Source organism: Anomaloglossus baeobatrachus, chromosome 6 (genome assembly GCF_048569485.1).
Source record: "Anomaloglossus baeobatrachus isolate aAnoBae1 chromosome 6, aAnoBae1.hap1, whole genome shotgun sequence".
Lineage (NCBI taxonomy): Eukaryota > Metazoa > Chordata > Amphibia > Anura > Aromobatidae > Anomaloglossus > Anomaloglossus baeobatrachus.
The window spans coordinates 160,758,736-160,769,419 of NC_134358.1; the positions used below are offsets into that span (position 1 = coordinate 160,758,736).

General features: G+C 46.5%; 1 pseudogene; it reads left to right on the forward strand.

Moving 5' to 3' along the window:
- The window catches only part of LOC142243846 (uncharacterized), a 29,571-nt pseudogene extending 20,435 nt beyond the window's left edge, over positions 1-9,136 (forward strand).
- Positions 9,137-10,684: the final 1,548 nt, after the last annotated feature.

A 10,684-nucleotide genomic window follows, 5' to 3' on the forward strand; every position in this document is an offset into this window, starting at 1 on the left:
GGTACGTGAGGGGCTGAGAAAACTGTCACACATCTTAAAGACTGTTCCCCTACCTCTGGCGGATTGGACTTGTGCCTCTCTCGGCTGTACGCCTCGGTTGTCCACTGATTCATGACCTATGCCGCTAGCGTTTTGTGAGGGGAATGCTTTGCCTACTTCCGTGACTATGGCCTTCTGGAACTGCTGCATTTTGCCTGACCTCTCCGCCTCGGGAATAAGAGACATAAAGTTCTCCTTTTAGCGTGGGTCTAACAGTGTTACCAACCAGTAATGATTGTCGGCCAAGATGTTCTTAACGCGAGGGTCACGAGACAGGCAGCTTACCATAAAGTCAGCCATGTGTGCCAGACTCTTAACAGCCATCACTTCAGTATCCTGACCAACACGATGACTGAACATGCTGTCCTCCTCCTCCTCATCATCTACCCTGTCCTCTGGCCAGCCACGCTGAACCGAGGATATGACTGCATGTCATATCCTCAATTTGGCCAGAGAGTTGCTCCATGTCTTCATCCTCCTCCTCGTCATAGTCCTCCACTGCACGTTGTGATGAGACGAGGCTGGGCTGTGTGTTATCATTCATCACCCACACCCACTACTGTTTCTTGCTGAAACTCATCGCGCTCCGCCTGCAATGCATCATGTTTGTTTTCTGAGCAGAGACCATTTTAGAAGGCAGAGAAGCGGTATGGTGACGCTAATAATGTCGTCATCGCCGCTCACCATCTTGTTGTAGTCCTCAAAGTTTTGGCGGATGGTGCATAGGTCGGACATCCATCTCCACTCCTCAGGTGTTATGTGTGGAGTTTGACCCATTTCCCGACGGCTTAGGTGATGCAGGTACTCAACAACTGCCCTCTTCTGCTCACATATCCTGACCAACATGTGCAGAGTTGAATTCCAACGCGTGGGGACATCACACACCAGTCTGTGTGCCGGAAGATGCAAACGGCGTCTTAAGCCGGCAAGGCCGGCTGAAGCAGTAGGTGACTTTCGAAAATGTGCAGACAGGCGGCGAACTTTTACCAGCAGATCAGACAGCTCTGAGTATGACTTTAGAAACCGCTGAACCTCGAGGTTGAGCACATGGGCCACGCATGGAACATGTGTCAGCTGGCCTCGCCTCAAAGCCGCCACCAGGTTCCGGCCATTGTCACACACGACCTTTCCTGGCTTTAGGTTCAGAGTTGTGAGCCAGTGATCTGCCTGCTGTTTCAGAGCTGTCCACACCTCTTCTGCATTGTGGGGTTTGTCACCTATGCAGATTAGCTTCAGCACTGCCTGTTGCCGCTTCGCCGAGGCAGTGCTGCAGTGCTTCTGTGTCGCCCTGGACAAGCCAGGGGCCACAGAGCACAACACTTAAACACCCCACACTCCCTGCAGGCATATCATAGTCAAAACACAAAATCCTTGTTGCCTTCCCCAGGGGCTGTTGTCCACACCAGGGTGTGGAGCCAGGCGGTTGGTCTCCACCCACCGAGGAGGAGGGAAAACACAGGCAGTGAGAGTTAAGCTAAGGAAGTGGAAGGAGGAAAGTAGTAGAGAGGAGAAAAGTGACAGCAAAGAGCCTGAAGTTGGTCCGGGTGTGTGGCCCGGACAGGACAGCAAGGTTGGCAGGATGTGGTGACCGTCTGCAGTGGAGGCCGATTGGAGTCTGCCGTAAGGACCGTGGACGGGTGGTGACCCGGCCGTACCGGACCGGTATACAAAGAGAAGCCAGCACCATTGGCAGAGGACTTTCGGATCCCGGCAAGGCTTGGTGTCGCCGTGAATTTGCCAAATCCGTTATTGAAGGGGACCTCAGGGTTTCCAAACAGCCAAGTCCAGATAGAAGGCAACCGTACAACCGTGAAGGGGAGACACAGCCACCGCCAAGGGCAACCGTCTCCCAGGGCCAGCGCCTGTGGGCAAAAGGGGCTCCTCCGGCCCATATCCAGGTCAGGGAGCGGGTTACCGTTGGGAAACCATCACTACCAACACTTAACTTAGGTGCAGGGAGAGACAGTCATCACTAACCTGCAGGGAGGAACAACCGCAGCCGTCCGAGTGACCCGTCCATCCAGCCACTTGTTTTACCCTGAACTGTGTCATCATCATTGGGCTGAGTGAGTACCTCCGTGCCGTGCGGCACAGCGCTGCCCCTGCGACCATGCACTTCATCAGGCCCCGCAACCCGCCTGTCATCCATCTCTACCCCATCACCAGGCCCCGGGACAACCAACCCCCCTACCCACGGAGGGGAGAAATAACAACAAAGCTGCTCCCTGTCACAGGCTCCCGGGATCCCCGTCCAGAGCAGCGGTGGTGTCCACACAATCACCACAACCGTGGGTGGCGTCACGGACAATATCCCCAAAACCCAAACCACCCCTTTTCACTCACGGGCGAGTAGCGCCGCTCGAGTCCCCGGGATCCGGCCATCGCTCGAGCCAACGAGCAGCAGCAGCCGTAGAGCTGCGTCAGCCGGACCCGAGCAGTGGGAGAGCGCACCGTCCCCTCCTCCGCCAGCGACACTTCCAGCTTGGGACTGGTGTGGAGGGTAAAGTGGATCAGGATGCGCAGGAGGAGGAGGAGGCTGAGGAGCATGACATTCCGGAGCTGTAGAGTGTGTGTGAAACCCTGACTGAGGTAGGGCCTGCAAAACTTGGTGTGTGAAGGACGTGTTCCGTCCCTCGCTCAGACTGGGTCCCAGCTTGCACAATATTAACCCAGTGTGACGTCAACGAGATGTAGCGTCCTTGCCCACATGCACTTGTCCACGTGTCTGTGGTTAGGTGGACTTTGGCTGAAACAGCGTTGTTCAGGGCACGTGTGATGTTTTGTGACACGTGGTTAGTTATGCAATGCGGGGACGGCACACAGGGAGAAATAGTGGCGTCTGTGGACCGAGTAACGTGGGACAGCTGCCACCATCAGTTCGCGGAATGCTTCTGTCTCAACCAGCCTAAAAGGCAACATTTCCAGCGCAAGCAGTCGCGAAATGTTAGCATTTAGAACTGTGGCATGTGGGGTGTTGGCAGTGTATTTGCGCCTGCGCTCAAAGGTTTGCTGAATGGATAACTGAACGTTGCGCTGGGACAAGGACGTGCTTGATGATGGTGTTCTTTCTGCGTAGGCAACTGCAGGTGCAGGAGTGGAGGAGGCTTGTTCGCAGGCAGCATGGACAGGGGATTGGCTCGCATGCACAACCAGCGAAGACGTAGCAGTGACATCAGCAAGCACTGCTCCTCGACTCTGTTGTACTTCCCACAAAGTCGGGTGCTTGGCTGACATGTGCCTGATCATGCTGGTGGTGGTCAGGCTGCTAGTTTTGGTACCCCTGCTGATGCTGGCATGGCAGGTGTTGCAAATGGCCTTTTTAGAATCATCTGGAGCCAACTTAAAAAACTGCCAGTGTCAGAGTTCCGGGTTTTCCAGTTTTCTTTTGAAAGAGCTTGCCCTTTGTTAACATGGAGTTTTCTGTTCTGTTGCCCTACTTCCTGTCCATCTGTTTAAAAGCCGCCCCTAAAGCTTAGTCCAGTGCCTGAGTATACTGCTTCCTGTGTGCTCCTGCCCTGCTGCTTTTGGTTCCTGATTGTTATTCGGATCCTCTTGGAAAACAACCGACACCGACTCTGGACTTCATCTGGTATCATCTAGCTGTACCTGGACTCCGTTTGCCGTCTTTGGTCGGAACTTCTGCCCGGTTCCTTCCGTTTAATACCACTCTGGACTCACATCACGTACAGACATTTTTCGACTTACCTATTGCCCTTTTGTGTCCCGGCTGCTGCGCATTTAGGGCTTCTGGGGTGATTGCCAGACAGTCCCTGTATAGGGGTTTGCTGTTGGTGGTCTCCCTGGGGGAGTCCGGTGCGCGGTCCCGGGAATTCCCTTTCGCTCAGTCCCTGGAAGGTATTTCCTGTATTTATGTTCTACTGTGTTTTTGTTCCGTTTATGTACATATTTGCTGGTTGCATATTATAAATGTCTTGCACCAAGAACTCGTCTCTGGTTGTCATTGCCCTAACGCAATCAAAATCCTCAATACATACAATAGTATTACAGCCAGACTCGGGAAGACCTAACATTTGTACAGGCACCTTGTGTCGTGTTGTTCCGGGGAACAGTTGCCTGACGTCTGCCTGGGGCCACCACTCTGCTTCTTACTGCCTGTTGGGATGCTACGCCTCCCTCCCCCTGTGCACTGCTGTCCTCGCTCTGCATATCCTCCTGCCAGGTTGGGTCAGTTACTGGATCATCCACCACGTCGTCTTCCTCTTCCGCACCCTGCTCCTCCTCCTGACTTCCTGACAATTGTGTCTCATCATCGTCCACCCCTTGTTGAGACACGTTGCCAACTTCGTGAGAACGTGGCTGCTCAAATATTTGTGCATCTGTACATACAATCTCGTCATGGCCCACTTCAACAGGAGCTGGCGAGAGGCCAGAATTTGTGAATGGAAACGTGAACGAACAGCTATTCCGAGTGTCCAAGTGTGGGATCAGTAATGTCCGTGGACGTGTACTCGGCCTGGTGGTAGGAAGGAGGATCAGGTTCTGAAATGTGCGGTGCAGTATCACGGCTACTGACACTTGACCGTGTGGAAGACAGAGTGTTTGTGGTGGTGCCAATCTGACTGGAAGCATTATCCGCTATCCAACTAACAACCTGTTGACACTGGTCTTGGTTCAAGAGCGGTGTACTGCTGCGGTCCCCAAGAATTTGGGACAGGACGTGCGAGCGACTAGATGTGGCCCTTTGTTGTGGCGAAATTAGAGCTTGCACACAACCTCGGTGTCTGCCTGCACCACCATCACGTCCACTTCCTTGTTCGTTGACAACGCCCTTGCGCATTTTGCAATGCTGTGCTGATGTGTATTCACTAGACTTGTGTGTTATATCCAAGTTTTTGCAAAACTCACACAAATGCAGCGGAAAGCTGCCACCAACAGGCACACACGTGCGGTTTTTAAATGCAAGCACGGAGGCACTAAGAACCTAACAGGTCTCTATCCAGGGACAACGTGGAGCCTCTCAATTTTTGGCTGCCCTGCCTAAGGGCTATACTATAATACACCCACTTCCTTCCAATGGGCACTTCAGGTTTACAGGCCTTCATGCACGTCTCTATCCAGGGACAACGTGGAGCCTCCCAATTTTTGGCTGCCCTGCCTAAGGGCTATACTATAATACACCCACTTCCTTCCAATGGGCACTTCAGGTTTACAGGCCTTCATGCACGTCTCTATCCAGGGACAACGTGGAGCCTCCCAATGTTTGGCTTCCCTGCCTAAGGGCTATACTATAATACACCCACTTCCTTCCAATGGGCACTTCAGGTTTACAGGCCTTCATGCACGTCTCTATCCAGGGACAACGTGGAGCCTCCCAATGTTTGGCTTCCCTGCCTAATGGCTATACTATAATACACCCACTTCCTTCCAATGGGCACTTCAGGTTTACAGGCCTTCATGCACGTATCTATCCAGGGACAACGTGGAGCCTCCCAATTTTTGGCTGCCCTGCCTAAGGGCTATACTATAATACACCCACTTCCTTCCAATGGGCACTTCAGGTTTACAGGCCTTCATGCACGTCTCTATCCAGGGACAACGTGGAGCCTCCCAATTTTTGGCTGCCCTGCCTAAGGGCTATACTATAATACACCCACTTCCTTACAATGGGCACTTCAGGTTTACAGGCCCTCATGCACGTCTGTATGCAGGGGCATTGGTGAACCTCACAATTTAGGACTGCCCTGGCAAAGGAAAATACTACAAAGACTCACTTCCTCAAAATGGGCACATTAGACTCAAGAGGCCTTCATGTACGTCTCTTCTCAGGGACATCGGAGTGCCACACAATGTTTTCACATAAAATCTTTCATGTATTGATCTCAAAAAGTAACATACACCAGCTCTATCTCACTATTGGGTATGTGCCCTTAACATTTCCGCCATGAAAAATCATTTTGGGGTCATTTTGGAAGGTTTTCTGATGAGTCCGTAAAAATGGCGTAAAACGCGGACAAAATTGTTCACAGCTGTGACTTTTGAGTGATAAATGCTTCAAGGGGTCTTCCCCATGCTGTTGCCATGTCATTTGAGCACTCTTCTGAGACTTTTGTGCCATTTTTAGGGTTTCTCCATGCTGCCGGGAGGTCATTTCACAAAAATACTCGGGTCTCCCATAGGATAACATTGGGCTCGTTGCTCGGGCCGAGTACACGAGTATCTTGGGAGGCTCGGCCCGAGCTTCGAGCACCCGAGCTTTTTAGTACTCGCTCATCACTATTTTTTATTCTACATACAAGGCAAAGTAAGAGATGGCACAGGAGGGAGTTTCATCAGAATCCCCTGTTAAAAGCAGCGATACAAAATAAAAAGGACTTTAAACCAAAGCAAAATGTTCCTGATATATTATACTCAATACATACTGTATAAAGAAAGGTACTTTGATTTTTTTTAAAACATGCCTATTTCAACTACTCCAAAAACATCTCCACCATTGGAACTGAGGCTTTACAATTTTGAATATCTTTTTCCCATTTTTTAAATTACCCTTATCTGCTCTTAATTCAAACAATGAAAAACAAAAATATATGTATTATTCTATTTGGATTGAGTTACAGTCATGAAAAAGTTTGGGCACCCCTATTAATGTTAACCTTTTTTCTTCATAACAATTTCGGTTTTTGCAACAACTATTTCAGTTGCATATATCTAATAACTAATGGACTCAGTAATATTTCTAGATTGAAATGAGGTTTATTGTACTAACAGAAAATGTGCAATCCGCATTTAAACAAAATTTGACCGGTGCAAAAGTATGGGCACCTCAACATAAAAGTGACATTAATATTTTGTAGATCCTCCTTTTGCAAAAATAACAGCCTCTAGTCACTTCCTGTAGCTTTTAATGAGTTCCTGGATCCTGGATGAAGATATATTTGACCATTCCTGTTTACAAAACAATTCCAGTTCAGTTAGGTTTGATGGTCGCCGAGCATGGACATCCCGCTTCCAATCATCCCACAGATGTTCAATGATATTCAGGTCTGGGGACTGGGATTGCCATTCCAGAACATTGTAATTGTTCCTCTGCATGAATGCCTGAGTAGATTTGGAGCGGTGTTTTGGATCATTGTCTTGCTGAAATATCCATCCCCTTTAACTTCGTCACTGATTCTTGCACATTATTGTCAAAAATATGCTGATACAGAGTTGAATCCATGTGACCCTCAACTTTAACAAGATTTCCAGTGGCGGCATTGGCCACATAGCCCCAAAGCATGATGGAACCTCCACCAAATTTTACTGTGGGTAGCATGTGCTTTTCTTGGAATGCCGTGTTTTTTTTGCCTCCATGCATAACGCCTTTTTGTATGACCAAACAACTCAATATTTGTTTCATCAGTCCACAGGACCTTCTTCCAAAATGTAACTAGCTTGTCCAAATGTGCTTTTTGCATACCTCATGCGACTTTGTTTGTGGCGTGCTTGCAGAAACGGCTTCTTTCGCATCACTCTCCCATACAGCTTCTCCTTGTGCAATGTGCGCTGTATTGTTGACCGATGCACATTGACACCATCTGCAGCAAGATGATGCTGCAGGTCTTTGGAGGTGGTCTGTGGATTGTCCTTGACTGTTCTCACCATTCTTCTTCTCTGCCTTTCTGATATTTTTCTATGCCTGCCACTTCTGGGCTTAACAAGAACTGTACCTGTGTTCTTCCATTTCCTTACTATGTTCCTCACAATGGTAACTGACAGTTTAAATCTCTGAGACAACTTCTTGTATCCTTCCCCTGAACAACTATGTTGAATAATCTTTGTTTTCAGATCATTTGAGAGTTGTTTTGCGGAACCCATGATGCCACTCTTCATAGGAGATTCAAATAGGAGAACAACGTGCAAGTGGACACCTTAAATACCTTTTCTCAAGATTGGATACACCTGCCTATGAAGTTCAAAGCTCAACGAGGTTACAAAACCAATTTAGTGCTTTAGTAAGTCAGTAAAAAGTAGTTAGGAGTGTTCAAATCAAGAAATTGATAAGGGCGCCCATACTTTTGCACCAGTCAAAGTTTGTTTAAATGCGGATTGCACATTTTCTGCTACTACAATAAACCTCATTTCAATCTAGAAATATTACTGAGTCCATCAGTTATTAGATATATGAAACTGAAATAGCTGTTGCAAAAACCCAAATTGTTATGAAGAAAAAAGGTTAACATTAATAGGGGTGCCCAAACGTTTTCATATGACTGTATAATAGTTGAGCGAAATTGAGCTACCTTGTTTGCTTAAAGGTGTTATCCACTATTATGACAACTCCTGATTACAGGTTTCCCTCAGGTAAAATAAATAGGCCTCTACCCACCTTTTGTGACATCACAGGACTTCACGTGACATCATGCAAGTCCTGTGTCCAATCACCAACCACAGCCTTTTCACTTCCTGCATTTGGGCAAATGAGTTAAATTAACAGGAAGCGACCACCGCTGCTGCCACTTATTTCCTTTTAATTGCTTCTGCGTCCTAAGGCAGAAAGTGAGAAGCTTATCGTGATTGGACGCAGGGTTCGTGTGATGTCACAATGTCTCATATTACCAGGAAATGAGAGTACTGACACTGCTGGATGGGCGTGAGTATAGGTTTTTTTATTTTAGCTGGGGAAAACATGTGGAATCAAAAGTGGTTGTCTTAGTAGTAGATAACCCTTTTAATTTAACTGTCATGAAAATAAATCGGAAGTACTGCAACAGCAAGCTATGCTACTGCAGGCAATGCATTTGCCCCAGGCACAGAGGGTTAGGTAAGGCTGCCTAATGCGGCAGTCTAAGAAGGAGACCAAATATGGAAGAGAGAACAGTGTGGGGGCCATATACCATAAGAGTTATGATGCGGAAGTCATTTTATGCAGGGAATACAATGAGGGGCAATTATTTACGGGCGCAGATTTTTATTGTTTAGGAGCATTATATTGATATTAATATTTTGAAGGCCACCATGTCAGAAGGTTGAGCAGAAGACCTGGAAAAGAAAAGTCTGCAAAGACAAACTGTGGATACGAAAAGTCATTCTGGCATCTGCACAAGATGGAGACGAAAAGAAAGAGAATGGTTCCAATCAGAGAGAATGTAATCTATAAGTTACCTGGATGTAAATTATTTGTGATATTGCCTGCGTCTCATCAGTACTGTGGTTCCTGTATGATCCACAGTCTAATGATAGCTGGTAACATTACCATTGTTAAGGATATACTGCGAAATGAAGGTTTATGAAATGAGATTGTATTTGGGGCTGACCTGACATAACAATAAATCGCTGTATAAATCTTGGTGAGTATATTCCAGAACTCAAGGTGGTTCTTGTATGTAATCATGTACTGATGGTGGTTCTGGTGATGTATTTATGTTCTGATGGTGGTTCTGTTGATGTATATGTGCACTGATGGTTGGTCTGGTGATGTATTCAGGTACTGATTGTGGTTCGGGTGCAGAATTCCTGTACTGATGGTGATTGTGATACTGTATTTTTGTACTGTTGGTCATTTTGGTAATTTATTACTGCACTGATGGGGATTGTAGTGTTGTATTCATGTACTGTTTAGATTTCTGGTGTTGTATTCATGTACTAATAGTGGTTCTGGTCATATATTCGTTTACTGATGGGATTTCTAGTGGTTCATGAACTGATAATGGTTGTGATGCTGTATTTCAGTACTTTTTTGGTTCTGAGGATGTATTTCTCTATTGTTGGTAGTTCTGGTGATGTATTATTGTACTTTTGTTTTTCTAGTACTGTATTCATGTGCTGTCATTCGTTTTGATCCTAAACACATGTACAAATCCATAACTTGTCAGATCATGTGATTCAAATCTACAATAATAAAGTATTGTGCAGCCAGACATGTTAAAGGGCATCTATCAGTAGGATCAACGGCGTTAAGCCATCTATATGGGCATGCAGGTCATAGAAGGTTGAATAAAATGATACATTCATATTTGTAATTCGATGTCTTATTCCACAGAATAATCCAAGTTTTTTTTATATGTAATTGAGCTGTTAAGGACTATGGGCTGGAAACTAATCTGATTTAGTGATGCATGAACTGATAATGGTTGTGATACTGTATTTCTGTACTTTTTGTAGTTCAGGTGATGTATTTCTCTATTGTTGGTGGTTCTGGTGATGCATTGCTGTACTTTTTTTTCCAGATCTTTTTTACACAAGGGTAATAGGAAAAAATGTGCCATTTATTTTATTGTGAAATTTCTCCTGAATATACTGATACCTAATATGTGGTGGAAATCAACTGTTTGGGTGCATGACAGGGCTCGGAAGGGAAGGAGCGCCATTTGACTTTTGGAACACAAAATTGTCTGGAATAGATAGTGGATGCCATGTCGCATTTGGAGGGTCCCTGATGTGCTTAAACAGTGGAGCTACCCTACAAGTGACCCCATTTTCGAAAATAGACCCCCTCAAGGACTTTTTGTAGATGCTTGGTGAGCACTTAGGAAGTTTATAACATTGACATGTGAAAATAAAAAAAAATACATTTACCACAAAATTTATATTACAAGAGTGTGGGCAAGATGTGACGTGAAAAATTGCATTACATGCAGACTACACCCTAAGAATCAGTAACTATAAATGAGAGAACAAGGGAACGGGTAGTCAAGGTCATCCAACA